General features: G+C 35.3%; 1 protein-coding gene across 9 annotated transcripts in view; it reads right to left on the bottom strand.

Moving 5' to 3' along the window:
* Window positions 1-14,337, bottom strand: part of ADD3 (adducin 3) — a 109,041-nt gene that overhangs the window by 60,940 nt on the left and 33,764 nt on the right. Inside the window, exon 1 of one of the 9 annotated variants that reach the window (XM_019725099.3) lies at window positions 7,161-7,353. The exons of the other annotated variants lie outside the window; for them this stretch is intronic. The gene's annotated coding sequence lies outside the window, so the exon portion shown is untranslated. Of the gene's footprint in view, window positions 1-7,160; window positions 7,354-14,337 lie in introns of those variants that run through there. 9 annotated transcript variants of the gene reach the window in all.

A 14,337-nucleotide genomic window follows, 5' to 3' on the forward strand; every position in this document is an offset into this window, starting at 1 on the left:
ACCCAGAGCAGCGTTATTTATTGATTGTCATGACAAGCTTTTATTCCTGTGGTCTCTGCCATCCTTCAAACAACAAGATCCCCATAAAGCATACTGACGAGAATTTGGGGGTATGTGGATCAGTGTAAAGTTTTTCTTCACTCCAACTTTCAATTTGGCAGCTTAGAGAAACAATTTTCAATGGCTAAGTTTTTAAAACTTACTCCAAGATAAGCAGGACTGTGACTCTTGTGGGCTACTTCCAAGTTGCCAAGCCATTAATCTAAAACAGCTCTTAACCCCTTTCAACTGATTCCTGCTGGCCCAATATAATAAATGACATGATGTTTTAAATTTAAAAAAAAGGGAGTTGGAGGAGAGAAAGAAGGCCCAAACTAGTAACTCTGGAGGTGCTGTTTAAAAAGAAAGAAAGAAAGAAAAAAAGAAATGGGAAGCAGTAAGATAATACACATTTACTGCTATATTTTTCAATCATGTAGCTAGAAATTACAGAAAGGGTTTTGGAAAGGCCTTGGGCCAGAAGCAAATTACTTTCTTCAATTTCAAGTTTAACAGCTATTTATTGCCTTTGCTACACCCCAAGAAATGAAAGCGGGGCAAAAAGATATTTCAACATTTTTTTGCAGGTGATTTAGTACATGAATCCAATCTGTTGATTCTCCCAAGCATTACTTAGTACCTTCTTACAGGACCTGGAAAAAGGACACTGTCCTTGGCCTTTGCCTTGACACAAAAGTCAAGAAGTACCAGACAAACTAGAAAGCAATCGGTATATCTAAACCAGTGTTTGTATAGTCAGCACAGAGCAATCTGCTTGCTCTAGTATTAGCATTCTGATTCATCGGTTTAAAAACAAATTTTTGTACCTAGGGCTCAAAAGAGGAATCTAAACATACACATCTCTCTCAATATAAAGTCATTATATAGATGATATCATTATTAAGAAATACTCAAAAAATACTTTCATTTCAGTAATTTCCGAAAAAAAAAAAAAAAATCTGGACAAGTAATTGCATCACAAAAAATATAAACAGCTTAAAACTTATGAAAGAAAGAATCACAGTCAATTTGCCAGGGTGAGTAGGGTCAGAAGTAAAAAATGAAAGTTGCCTGGTCTTCTGAAAATGATGAGCTCAATGTTGTGAAGAAAAAATTGCTAAAACAGAAACTAGGTTTTCTGCAAGTCACAAGTTATGGGGGCAGAGAGTTCTTTCTATAAGACAGAGAGTTGTTATCAACTGCCAACACACAAACATAAAATCAGAGTCCTGGAAAGGAAATGCCCTCAGTTAAAAGGTAGACAAAAAAGAATCTGTCCACCAACAGATGGAATTAAAAAAAAAAAGAACCAACCAACCAAAAAACCTTACATGTCTTTTCCAAAATGCAGAGTGGGAGAAGAAAGTCTCCCCTGAGAATCTTTTAACAACAGGTCTACCCTCCCAAGAATTCAGAATTTGAATTTATACACCAACATAGTCCAGAAAACCCCAAGCCAAGAGAGTAACACAAGGTGGTCTTAGGTTGGTAGCACCCCCGTGACACCTAGCAAAAAGAAAACATAAATCCTGTCTGGAGAAAGGTGCTCCCAAAATACGCTGCCTAAGAATTCCCACAGATAAAAGTCCTGCCAAGTTCAAAATTCAGAATTACAAAGCACATAAGTAAACAACCTACATTGAACAAAAGTAAACAAAAGAGAGAATTTGAACACCTCCCTCCCCAAGAACTGCAGACAATGGAATATTGACACACAGAATATAAAGTAAGTATTTTTACAATGTTTAAAATCCTTAAAGATTGGATTGGAAGCATGAGAAACAAGATGTTATAAAAGAAGATCAGTAGATTTGAAAAACTACTGACTATAATAATTGAAAAACTTAATGACTGAATTAAACAGGAGATTAGTCCCAGCAGAAAGAGAATAAATTGGAATATAGATTTGAAAAAACTTACCAGACGGAAGCACAGAGAGAGATAAAGAAGTGGAATACGTAGGAATGAGAGGCTAAGAGACAGAGTAAAGAAGTTCGACATACTGGAGATTCCTGAGAGAGAGAGAATGGGGGAGACGTCATATTCACGGAACTCGTGGCTATAAATTTTCTAGAGCTGATCAGAGACAAATCACCTGTAAAGGACTGACAATTTGCAGTGGACATCAAAAGAAAAAAATCACAAGACACAGAAATAATATTTTCAAAGTACTGAGAGATGATAACTGTCAGCCAAGAACTGTATATCAAATAAAACTAACTTTCAAGAGGAAGTTAAATAAAAACATTGCCTCATTAAAGAGTTCTATAAACTCAAAGGAATTTTCAAAGGATGAATTTCAGAAAGAAATTAAAATTTGAAGGAAGAACTGAGATTGAAGAAAGAGCAAAGAAATTGGTAAATAATATTTTAAACACTATATAAAACTGTAACAGCAATAATAAGTGTAGGGGTTTAAAAGGTGGAACTAAAATCCTACTCAATAATATCATATAAGATGGGAATGGAGAATTGAAGTGTTTTAGGACCCTTGTATTGTACAGAAGAGGAGAGAGAACTATTAACTTTAGACTGATAAAACTTTAATGAAAGATAACCTAGAATATATTACAAAATCCACTGAAATCAGTAACAAAAAAAGACAACCTCATTTTGAATATTAGTAAAAGATCTGAACAGGCACTTTGCAAAAGAGAACATACAAACGACCAATACATGAAGAAGTGCCATCATCATCATGTCATCAGGGAAAGACAAATCAAACCCACATTGAAAAACTGCTATTTACCTACCAGTATGGTTGAAATGAAAATAAAAACAAAAAACTGTTAATACCAAGTATTGGCAAAGATGTGAACATTTGGAACTCTTAATACGAGTCCTTGTGTCAATTAGTACGAATATTTTAGAAACACGTTTGACATTATCTGCAAAACTGGACACACACATGCCCTGTAATCCAGCCACTCCTCTCCCAGGAATACACCTAACAGAAATGCATACCTATGGACACCAAAAACATGCACCAAATTGTTCATGGCATAAATATTTTTAATACCCCCAAAATGGGAACAATTTGAAAGCCCATTAATATCAATGTTCATAAAATGGACAAGTACACACAATAATGAAAAGAACTACTGTTACATCCAACAACGTGGATGAATTTCACAGAAAAACTGTTGAGCAAGAGAAGCTGGATACAAAGGAATAGATATTAAATGATTATACATGTCAGGATTATGGCAAGCGTGCAGGGAAAGGGTGATGCCTGAGAAGACACATCAGGTTGATTGTTTCTGGTGTTACATTTCTTGATCTAGGTGAGGTTACACATTTATCAAGCTGCACACCTCAGGATTTGTGCACTTTTCCATATGTATGTTAAACTTACATCTAAAGATTTAGCTGAAAAAATGAAAACTAAGATAATTTAAAAGAGAGAAAAGCCTCCCTCTTTCTGTGGCAAGAGCCTATAATTTGATGTCATCTTTTCTGTTGGCTAGTTTAGCTCTTAAGAAACACTGTTAAATCCTCTTTCTCATAAAACCAAAGCATTTTCCTAAACTCTTATAAGAAATAATGCAAGCTCTTTTACATATTAAATTTTATATTTCCTATAAAAACAAGAACAAAGTATATAATCCATATAATTTTAACTACTCAGCATGGAGGCATAATAAATTAAGAGATTCCCAAACAGAGAATTCCAGTCTCAAATCAGCATACTCCATACTCCACTTTTCCACATTAACAATACAATGAATGGATTGTACAGTGTGACTTATATGATCACCATGTCCAATCCTGGTGGCCCACAGCAATAGCAAAGTAGTAATACATTCCATTGTCTGAATGTATTCAACAGCTTCTCCCATCTTCAGATCCTGATACCATTTTGCAGTTATTAGGAACATTTCCAACATGTTCACAAAACATTAGTTAGGCCTCATAGTCATCAAAAAAATTAGGACATTGTTCAAAACTAAATAATTATATAAAAGGAAAAAAATCCTGCATGTAATTACTAAAACACAGCAAATAATCATGATTTTTTTTTTTCCCCTTTATCACATTCTCTGATGGGTTAAGATTCTGAAATTTCTGTTCAAAACCAACATGATTCAGTGTTACACAATCTTGCTCTGTCATAAGAGAATTTTCTGGATTCTTACTGTACACAAACTTTACACTCATGTTACCCTACTTGTGTAACACTGTTTTATATCACAGTCCAAAAATATGATAGAGAATTGACATGGAAATATATGTACTAGTAAAATGTTACTTTTTCAAGTTATTGAAGAGCAAAGGCTGGGGGGAGGATTCCCAGAAAAAGAAAAGATTTAGTCTCATTCACTAACTTAACTAAAATTGCTTACCATTTTGAAATTTTTTGTTGGTACACTTCATACTTTTAAATATATAAAGGATAGGTTTGTACTCTCAACAGTAAAAATGTGAATCACCAGTAATGGGTTCTAGCTCCAGTTCTTACTCCAATTCTAACTCATAGCATGATTTTGGCCAAGTTACTCTCTCGCAGCCTCAATTTCCTCAATAGCAAATGAGGGCTTTGAACTACATGCCCTCAAAGATTTCATACAATAACTAAGTTTATCTGCGGACGCCTCCCGCGCAATAAAAAGGTTGTTTTTCGCGATTAAAAACAACAACTAAGTTTATGATGAGTCCACTGAAGAATTTTTCGCAGACTAGAAATTTACATGGATGATTATCCTACCCAGATAAACATAACACAGCAACACAAAAGAAAAAGCAAATAGTTAATCCTTCATTAGCCAGAGCATTTGTGTGATAGGTCTCTCCTCTGCATGCAAATAGATGTTCCTTATTCCTTGCAAGCACCTAGATTTCATCTATGTATTTCAGCATTTATGTGTACTGTAGCAAGCTCAACCTGTGTGACATAACAGCACCACCTTGCTCCACTCCTTACAAAAGTACTTCTTGAAGATGCTCTCACTCTGACTACAGCCAATCCTCTCACTTAGGCCTCCTCAAGACCAACTAAAAAAAATCCTTTTCTAGACTGTGCTGTACCAATAGAAGTGAGTGCCACTGAGTAAGCCAATCCATAAGCCCCTGTCCACTACCTACACTGTCAGGAGGCCATCAGCATTACTTGTGTCCACTTTCGCTGCAGTCTGTCTCTGTTGCATGAGCCTCACCATCTGGAACGCTGTGGCTTCCTCCGTCTAAATCACACAGCTCAACTGGCTTACCTTCTTTTCACCTTTCATATCATATAGTGGGTCTTCGGGAGTAATTGACACTAATAAGGCAGACAACTGCATTTAGTCCTAGCAGGGAGCTCAGGTCCTGTGAAATGTTAAATACAGCTGAAAGGGCCTTAAAGTTCATCTAGTCCGATTCCCTTCAGTTGTGAGAATTCAGAGATGCCTAAGGCTGCTACGCAAGGTCACACAGAAAACTCATCTCCTGACTTTAGGCCAGTACTCTTTCCCCTCTATCAAAAGGTTGCTGCTCAGGAATGAATACTCAAATTGGAATCCTCTTTCCTATGGAACATGTTAATTGTCATTCCTCTGTATCATCAATGAAACATCCCACCCAAACTGAAATGAGCTATTGAAAAACATTTCCAAGATACCGGTCCAATGTCAAGAAATGAACTTGTGCTGATGTGAGCAACTTACTAGAGTATTAGGCTTAAACAGACATCAGAGTATAAAATCTCAAGGAAGGAAGGAAAGAAGGAAGGAAGGAAGGGGTTCTGGGGAATTAATACTGTTCCAGTGGTAAGTAAAGATGATTAGGATGGTAAGATGAAAGAAGTAACACCCAGAGGTGGTTCTAAATCTTTGAGAGAGAATAAAATGGTGGAACTGTTAGAATACAGAGCAAGTATTTAATTCTTTGTAAAACAATTATGTAGTTTATAAAAGAAAATATAGAACTGCTTGAATTACAGAGCTAGCCTAAAACATCTAAATGCTCTTGGGATCTTTTAAAAATTTATTCAGAAGGGGTCTCTACTTGTCAGTTTTGTAGCACACATACCCCGTATTTAATTCACTTTGCCTACACTCTAGTATTTAACCATTGTTCACATTCTTATCTGGGTATATATCCAACCTTCTGTTCCATGAAACACTGTGGTAAACTTTAATATATTAGGAAATTAGAAAAAATTAAATGAACAGGAGGGCAAACAAGCACATTTCCATATAGAGTACAGTATACAGCTGTGATCTGTCACGTTTCCCTGACTATCTCTTTAGCTAACAGCCAAGTTACAGGACTCTCCTTTGCTGCACAGGAAGTAGCAATTTAATAAATAGAAATGTTCCCAAGCACCAATTCCATTCCCTTCCCTTCACGTTTCTAGCACACATTCATCCTTTGACCAGGTCTGTGTAATACAACCAAACACCCTTGATGAAGTATAAATCTACGGATGACACGTTCATAGAATAACCTTTAATCATGATGTCCCCAAATAAAAAACTTGTGTTGGCTGTAGCAAAAATGACAAAACCAGCCTTGGCTCTTGAGAAATTCATACTCGTATGGGTGATTTGTAGCTTCCCATTTCTGAAAGTTGTTTCCATGGCACCAAAATATAACTAACAAAACATAATTTCCTTTTATATCATTTTCAGAACTTTATGTGCGCTAACAAACAAAGCACCTAACCCATGCCCAAGGTAACGAAGGTAGAAAGGGAACATTTCATGATAGAGCTAACATGTGATTAATACATTATAACTTCAAACATTAAGCTAGCCAAGCAAAGCAGCAGCCACAGTATGTTTCAGGGAGCAGGAGCAGCAGGAGCAAATGCAGTCGTGTGTTTGGGACCAGTGGTAATTAACAGTAGTATGGCAGACCCTTCCTGCAGCAACACTTTACAGTGAGTTTGTGATACTGAAAAGAGTCAGTTAGCTGGACACTCAGAGGCTGAGTAGAGGTGCTCAGGTGAATCAACAGGAGATCATATTCCAAATGGTAGTTCTACACACATAAGTAGAAGAGACTCAAAACAAAGGAAATAGTGATATGCTCAAATGGGTGTGTTTAGAGAATAGAGGAAGTGGTGAGCATTTTAACCAAGAAAACACTATAGAATTACTTTCAAAATAATACCCTTTTCAATCTTGATTTTCCCAGCTTACCTCTTAAATCAGGAGAGAACAGCAGTGTTGCCAGTCCTCACAAAGTACTATCACCATGGGTCTGATACACAAAAACAGACCTAACTCTCAAACAGGAAGTCACCATCTTGTCAATTAGGTGGCACACATGAGAAATGAAAAATCAACTTTATGGAAAAAGCAGTAAAAGAACACGTGGAACAGAGAGACGGACCTGCTCCTGAAAGCGTGTCCTCTCCCACAGCAGACGCCACAATTTAGGAACAGCTGGGACATTTCCTTCTCATGGGAAAAGGATGACTTCGTAGTTTACATTAAAGTGGAAATGACAAAAACTGACTGCATCACACAGAAAAAAGGTGTTTCCTGAAGGAAGGAGACAGAGCACTGCCTTTATTTAACACACACACACACAGGAAAAGTAAAATACACGTGTAAAACAAGCAGAAAAATATCTTTTTCAAGAGAGAAAGGAGAGAAAAACTAAATGAAGGAAATGTTTTATGGTTGAGGGTGGCCTCAGTGGGATAATCACTTTCTCCCAGTGGGTTATGTCAAGTGCAAATACGCTTAAGGGGAATGATAAGAACATATTTGCACTTTCTATTCATGTAGACATTTTTTATCTGTATTTTTTAATAAGTATCTAGTTTTAGTTTTTCTTCCACACATACACAGAAAGGATTCATGTTTCACAATTAACTTATCCCTAGTTCTTATAAATCAGATTATTTCAAAGAATTGAATGGTTTATTCTTTAAGTAAATCATACTGATTCTTAGCAAGCATATTTCTTCAGTCGATGAAAAGGATTTTTTGAGTGCCTCCTATGGGTAAATCCCAGTTTACACATGGGGAACACAGTGGAGAACAACTCCTCAAGGAGCTTTACTCACAATTGTGAAGAATATATTTTAAAAATCCCATTGCCTCAGTTACTATGCTCACACCCCACCTCTAATGAACAAAGGCATCAAAAGATTTTGCAACCAAAGGAACTCTTAAGGAAATCATTGGAAACTGTTAATAACCTAGTGTTTCCTTACACCACTGACCACAGGAATCCAAACAACTTTCTAATAAAGATATGGGTCTAGAAAGAACTAAAAATAATCTAACTATAACTTCATCTTCTGACTAGTGTAGCCACTGTCCAAACAGCGGCTTCAGAGGCTGAAGAAGACCAATCAAAAGAGAGTCCTTCATTTGCTCTAAGCACATGGTGAGGGTACTTCAGAGGAAGGTGGATTATAACGTAACATCACCCAGTTTCACTTGGTAGGGGTCGAGGGGATGGGTCATGGATTTTAAATTTATATCAGTGGTTTCAAATTTAACACTTTTGTGAATGTATTCAATGTTGGCTAGACAAAAAATCTGATTTGTCCATTTCCCATTTCCTTTTGTTAACTCTTGGTTAGAGCAAATTAACACTCTAAACTACAAAGTTAATTTTTCACTTTCTACTTCAAATCCTGGAATTATTTTGCACAAAGGTCCACTTCTTCCCAAAGCAAAAGGAAGGTTTCCTTCTACTTCTAGAATTTATGTCAACTATTAACTGTGATGAGGGGAAAACAAAACCTCTCAACTTCAACTGGGCAGTCATCTTCAAAATAATTTTAATTTCCAATCTAAAAGAAGGTCAAGGCTAATTTTTTTAATCCTTGCTAGTTCTTACTTGCACTGCTCTGCTTTTGATAACGATTACTCTTCATGCCTGAAATTGATCATTAAAGGAACCAATCAATTGATTAGAAAACATACCACTCAATCCAGGAACAGAAAGTCTGCAAATGCAAAATGGAGCTGAGTACCTCTGGGGTGCAATTTATTCACAGAATTATACATACACGTGAGGCTCACCAGAACCCTTCTGAATTATGTCAATGCAAGGATTACGGCTTCGCCTCCAAGGCTAAACCTTGGAATTGAGACAGAGTGACAGATACACAGCTAGTCATCTCATTAAGAACTCTTGGCATTCTGATGTGATTTTGGATGTCTTTGCTGACATATAAAAATCTGTTTGCAATTCAACAATCCTAAGGTCATAAGCTCATATATGCTACCAGAGGCTCTATATTAGTGTACATATCTAGCCAAGCCGAAGATTTCACAGTGGTTAGCATGGATTTACTGTTAAGTGTTCCATATTACCATTACTATCTCATCCCATTAACAAAATTGGCATGATGGGCTTTTATGTCGTCTAATAAAACAAACCATACTGTGCAAAGAAAGTCTAAATTAGAAAAAGATTACATAGCTCCTTCTCTGAGCATAGTGCCTTCTAGTTTACAATACACGTTCATACCTGTTGTTTCACTTTATGCTCAAAACAACTCTAAAATTATACCTCCATTACACATACTAAAATCCATCAAGGACACATAGTAAATGGTGGAATTAGGACTGGAATCCAAGTCTTCTGACACCTGCTTGTTTATTCTTAGGCAGGTGAGCTGCTATACTTCAGTCACTTAAACTTTTATCATATCAGTTTTTTAAAATCTGGGTTTTTCTTAGACTTATAATATGAAAAAAACAAGGAAAATAAGTTATTAACATTGTAAATATTTATAAAGACTTTGAACCTTAGATAATACCATCAGCCCAATAACTTATATGGGATATTTGGTAACCCTTTTATTTTTCAATTTTGTTTTACTGTGACAAAATACACATAACAAAATTTACCATATCCACCATCTTTAAGTGTACAGTTCACTGGTATTAAATACATTCACAATGTGCAACCACACAACCATCCATCTCCACAGCTCTTTTCATCTTGTAAAACTGAAATTCTATACCTAATAAACAATAACTTCCCGTTTTCCCTCCCCCAGGCCCTTGCAATCACCGTTCTATTTTCTGTCTCTATGATTTTGACTACTCGAAGTATCTCATGTAAGTGCTATCATACAGTATTTGTCTTTTTGTGATTGGTTTATTTCACTTAGCATAATATTCTCAAGTTTCACCCATGTTGCAGCAAGTATCAGAATTCTCTCCCTTTTAAAGGCTAAATACTATTCCATTGTACTCACATGTATATTCCACATTTTGCTTATCCATGCATCTGCTGATGAACACTTGGGAGCAAACCAGATTTCTGATTGACTCTGTTCAAATACGGAACATTGTACTCAGCACTTAGCCCCAAATATACATATTTTAAAATAAAGTTAATATTCAAGAAGAACTACATATTGTATTTTTTAAATAAAAGATAATAGTGATAAGGATATTAGAGGGGTCTATGTAAGGCCTTTGATTTACCACTATTTTCTATATCTACATAGTATCAAAATAATTCAAAACACCCGAGCAAGAAGTACAGCAGTTCAATCAAGTATTTTGAAAACTTCTGCCTGGATGTTTTAATCATCATAGCTTATTCCTGTTTCTTGTCCGTCTGGTATTTTTTCTAGTTAGATCATGACAATCAAGGAAGATTTCAGCAGCATTATAATAACAGTTAATATTATTGGGCACTCACAAGATGCAAAATGCTTCACATGGGTTTCACATGGGTAGGCACGTTTAACCTCTGATATTGACAAACTTTTCCATAAAAGTTGAACTTATTAATAGTCTCATCACTACTGTACACATTAGAACTAAAGTTTCATTTACAATTTCCATTCCAGGGAAATCTCACTCACTCTTATTTTTATACTTGACGAAAATAATAATGTTCAAAAAGAAGGAATCAGTGGTTCTATTTACTTCCTAGCAAAGATTAGACTGTTGATGGTCAGTGAAGCTTCCAATTACTGAGTGTTTTTCTAAAGTTAAAAACAAAACAAACAACAATAAAAAAATCAAGCAATACAAACAAGTATATTCTGCTTTACTGCTTTAAGTATTACAGCATATGGACTAGATTCTAAGAGTATTCCTAGAAATGCAGACATAAAATATATATTTAAACATCCAATAGTGACTGTAAAATCCAGATAGTTTTTAATAGTAATAACCAAAAAGATGGTATGCTGAGAAATGCTCGTTGAACAGTAAAAAGCCATTTCATATCCCATTACCACCTGCCACAAAAAAGAAATATTCACAGTAAGCCCAAGCAGAAACTGGTATTTAAATTCCCCTATTTTAAAGTGTAAATCCTTCTATATCTGGCTTATTTCTCTTAGCATAATGTTTTCAAGGTTCATCCATGTTGTATAGCATGTACCAGAATTTCATTTTTTTAAGGTTTGTGTGTATATATACATTGTTTGTATGTGATATATACATTGTGTGTATATATCAGATTTTGTTTTTCCATTTATCTGTCAATGGACATTTGAGTTGTTTCCATCCTTTGGCTACTGTGAATAATGCTGCTATGAACACTGGTATGTATACAAGTATGTTTTTGAGTCCCTGTTTTAAATTCTTTTGAGTATATACCAAAAAGTGGCATTACTGAATCCTATGGTAATTCTGTTTAGCTTTTTGAGGAACTGCCAAACTGTTTGACAGAAGCTGACCCATTTTACATTCCCACCAGCAACTTCCAATTTCTCCGCATCTTCACCATTTCTGATAACAGCTATCCTAACGTGCACAAGTGGTATCTCATGGTTTTGATTTGCCTTTCCCTAATAACTAGCGATGCTGAGCATCTTTTTCATGCGTTTACTGCCCATTTGTATATCTCCTTTGAGAAATATCTATTCAAGTCCCATTTTTATCCATTTTTGAATTGGGTTGTTTGTCTTGTTGAGTTGTAGAAGGTCTTTACATATTATTCTTATCAATCCCTTATCAGATATATGTTGCAAATGTTCTGTCCCATTATACAAATATTTCCCTTTTGATAGTATTTGTGACATACAAAAGTTTTTCATTTTGAATGAAATACAAGTTCCCTATTTTTCCTTTTGTTGTCTGTGCTTTTGGCATCATATCCAAGAAATTATTACCACATCCAATGTCATGAACCTTTCCCCTGATGTTTTCTTCTAAGAGTTTAACAGTTTCAGCTCTTAGTTTAGGTCTTTGATTCATCTCGAGTTAATTTTTATATATGGTATAGGGTTTACTTTATTCTTTTGCATGAGGACACCTAGTTTTCCCACGATCATTTATTGGAAAACATTGTCCTCTCCTTAATGAATGGTATTGGCTCCCTTGTCAAAATTCAATTGACCATATATATGCATGGGTTAATTTCTGGGGCAATATTAATTTTCATAGTACCAAACTGCCCCCCAAAGGGCTAGAAAAAGTACTCTAGGAAAGCAATCAGCTACCTCCCTGTACCCTGAATGTCGATGCTCTTTCAGAGTGCTTTACAGTAAGATTCCACAGGTCAGACTGCTGTCAAAATCCATATATATTTTAACTATGAGTATTACGAGTACAATGTTCTTAGAAATAGCATTGGATACTATCGTAGTTACCTAGTTCCATAGTATAAATCAGTAGTTTTCCAAACTGAATTAAAAGGTCATTACAATTTCATGGGAATATCTGAAGATTTCACTACCTACTCTTCTGACACATTCTTATTTCCATAGTTTGTAATTTTATTGTAAAGGAGAATATTTGTTCCCCTCCCCATCACTATCTGTGGAATAAAAATTTCATTAGTGTTACTTATCGACTAGGGATGTTCTGTGAATATTTTTAATGTTTTGAAGCTCATGTTACAGAGGGCAGTATCCATGTCAGACTAGAACACAAAACTATATGAAATGTTTGTCTGATTCGGTGTGGACATTTCTAGGTTCCCAGCTGACTCATTCTCTCAAAAATCACATAATAAAACATCAATCAAGTATGAAGTTTTGGAAACACAAAGATAAAAATACATGATTCTTACTGTCAAGGAGCCAATGGTCTAATAGACCAGAAAACATGATAATACAAAATGATAATTTCTCACAAAAGGTTTCCCATAGAGTATATTCAAACCATAAAGTCTCATTTATATCATAAAAGACTCCTAAGAATACCTTCCCTAATTCTCATTCCTCCCAACCAACAATAATCAACCTTTCCCTTGAGCTACCACAGCGACTTTGATCTGTGTACCTTCTTACCACTTTATACTTTATACTGTAGTTATTTAAGTGCACAGCATATCTTCTCCAATTGATAGTCCTTGAGGAAAGAGTCTATTTCTGATTTATCTTTGTATCATCGATCATGTTTAGCACCAGCAAGAATTAAAATATTTACTTAATGAAGAATTTAGAACCCCAATACAATAATTTGAAAACAGCATCTAAGCTTCAAGGGATTAATGTAGCTTTAAAATTCTCCCGTCTACTCTTGGGAGAACTTATTTAGTAGAAAATGGGCTCCAATGGTGATATTTTTTTTTCCCCTCAAAGAAAGATGTTCTTTTTATCATGTCATTCTTCCCAAGCTATTCATTCTTGGTTGAAACATAAAAATAAAGAAGCAGACAAGTTAACCATAAAAATGGAATAACAGCAAATGGGCGAGTGAAATATCCAGAAACATTCAAATGCAACTTACAAAGACAGAAAAGGTAGAAAGTCGTAAGAAAAAGGCTAGCTATACTTTAAAAATAAATAGAATTAGAAACAACTGAGGGTGGGGAATAAATTTCTTTACATGATAATGTTATAGCTTTCTCTAAAAACATTAATTCAGATACAGCTGAAAATATTCATTCTCTCAAAAATATACTTGTGCAGATAGGAAGTTTCTGTTAAACGATTTTAAAATGTCAAAAACTGTTTGACGGATATATTAATCCTATTTTTAATGCTTAAAATTATTTCAGCAAAAAAACAACTCACCTGGATTTAAAGACCAAGATAATGTCAAGTAAAATTACAACTGCTAAAGAAAAAAAAAATGGGAGAAGAGCAAGAAGAGAGGTCCACCTGTAAAGAGCAAACAGACTAACTGAAAATTGGACTGGCCCAACAACCATACAGACCGAGGTCTCCAGTGTGCAATCCAAACGCAAACAAAATTGCTATGATCTCCCTAGGCTATTCCACAGTCTGGAAATAAGTTTTTTAAATCAACATTCTTGACAACTGAACCAGGATTAATCATTACTGGCCCAGTGCATGCAATATGCTGAAAACCTGAAATACAAGATAATTCATGAAAAATAAAAGAAAAAGTGACCCACTAAAACTCTGAAGTTAAAAAAAAAAATTATATACACACACACACACACACACACACACACACGCGCATTCTA

Source organism: Rhinolophus sinicus, chromosome 15 (genome assembly GCF_057876585.1).
Source record: "Rhinolophus sinicus isolate RSI-liver-muscle chromosome 15, RSI-T2T, whole genome shotgun sequence".
In the NCBI taxonomy this organism is placed as follows: domain Eukaryota; kingdom Metazoa; phylum Chordata; class Mammalia; order Chiroptera; family Rhinolophidae; genus Rhinolophus; species Rhinolophus sinicus.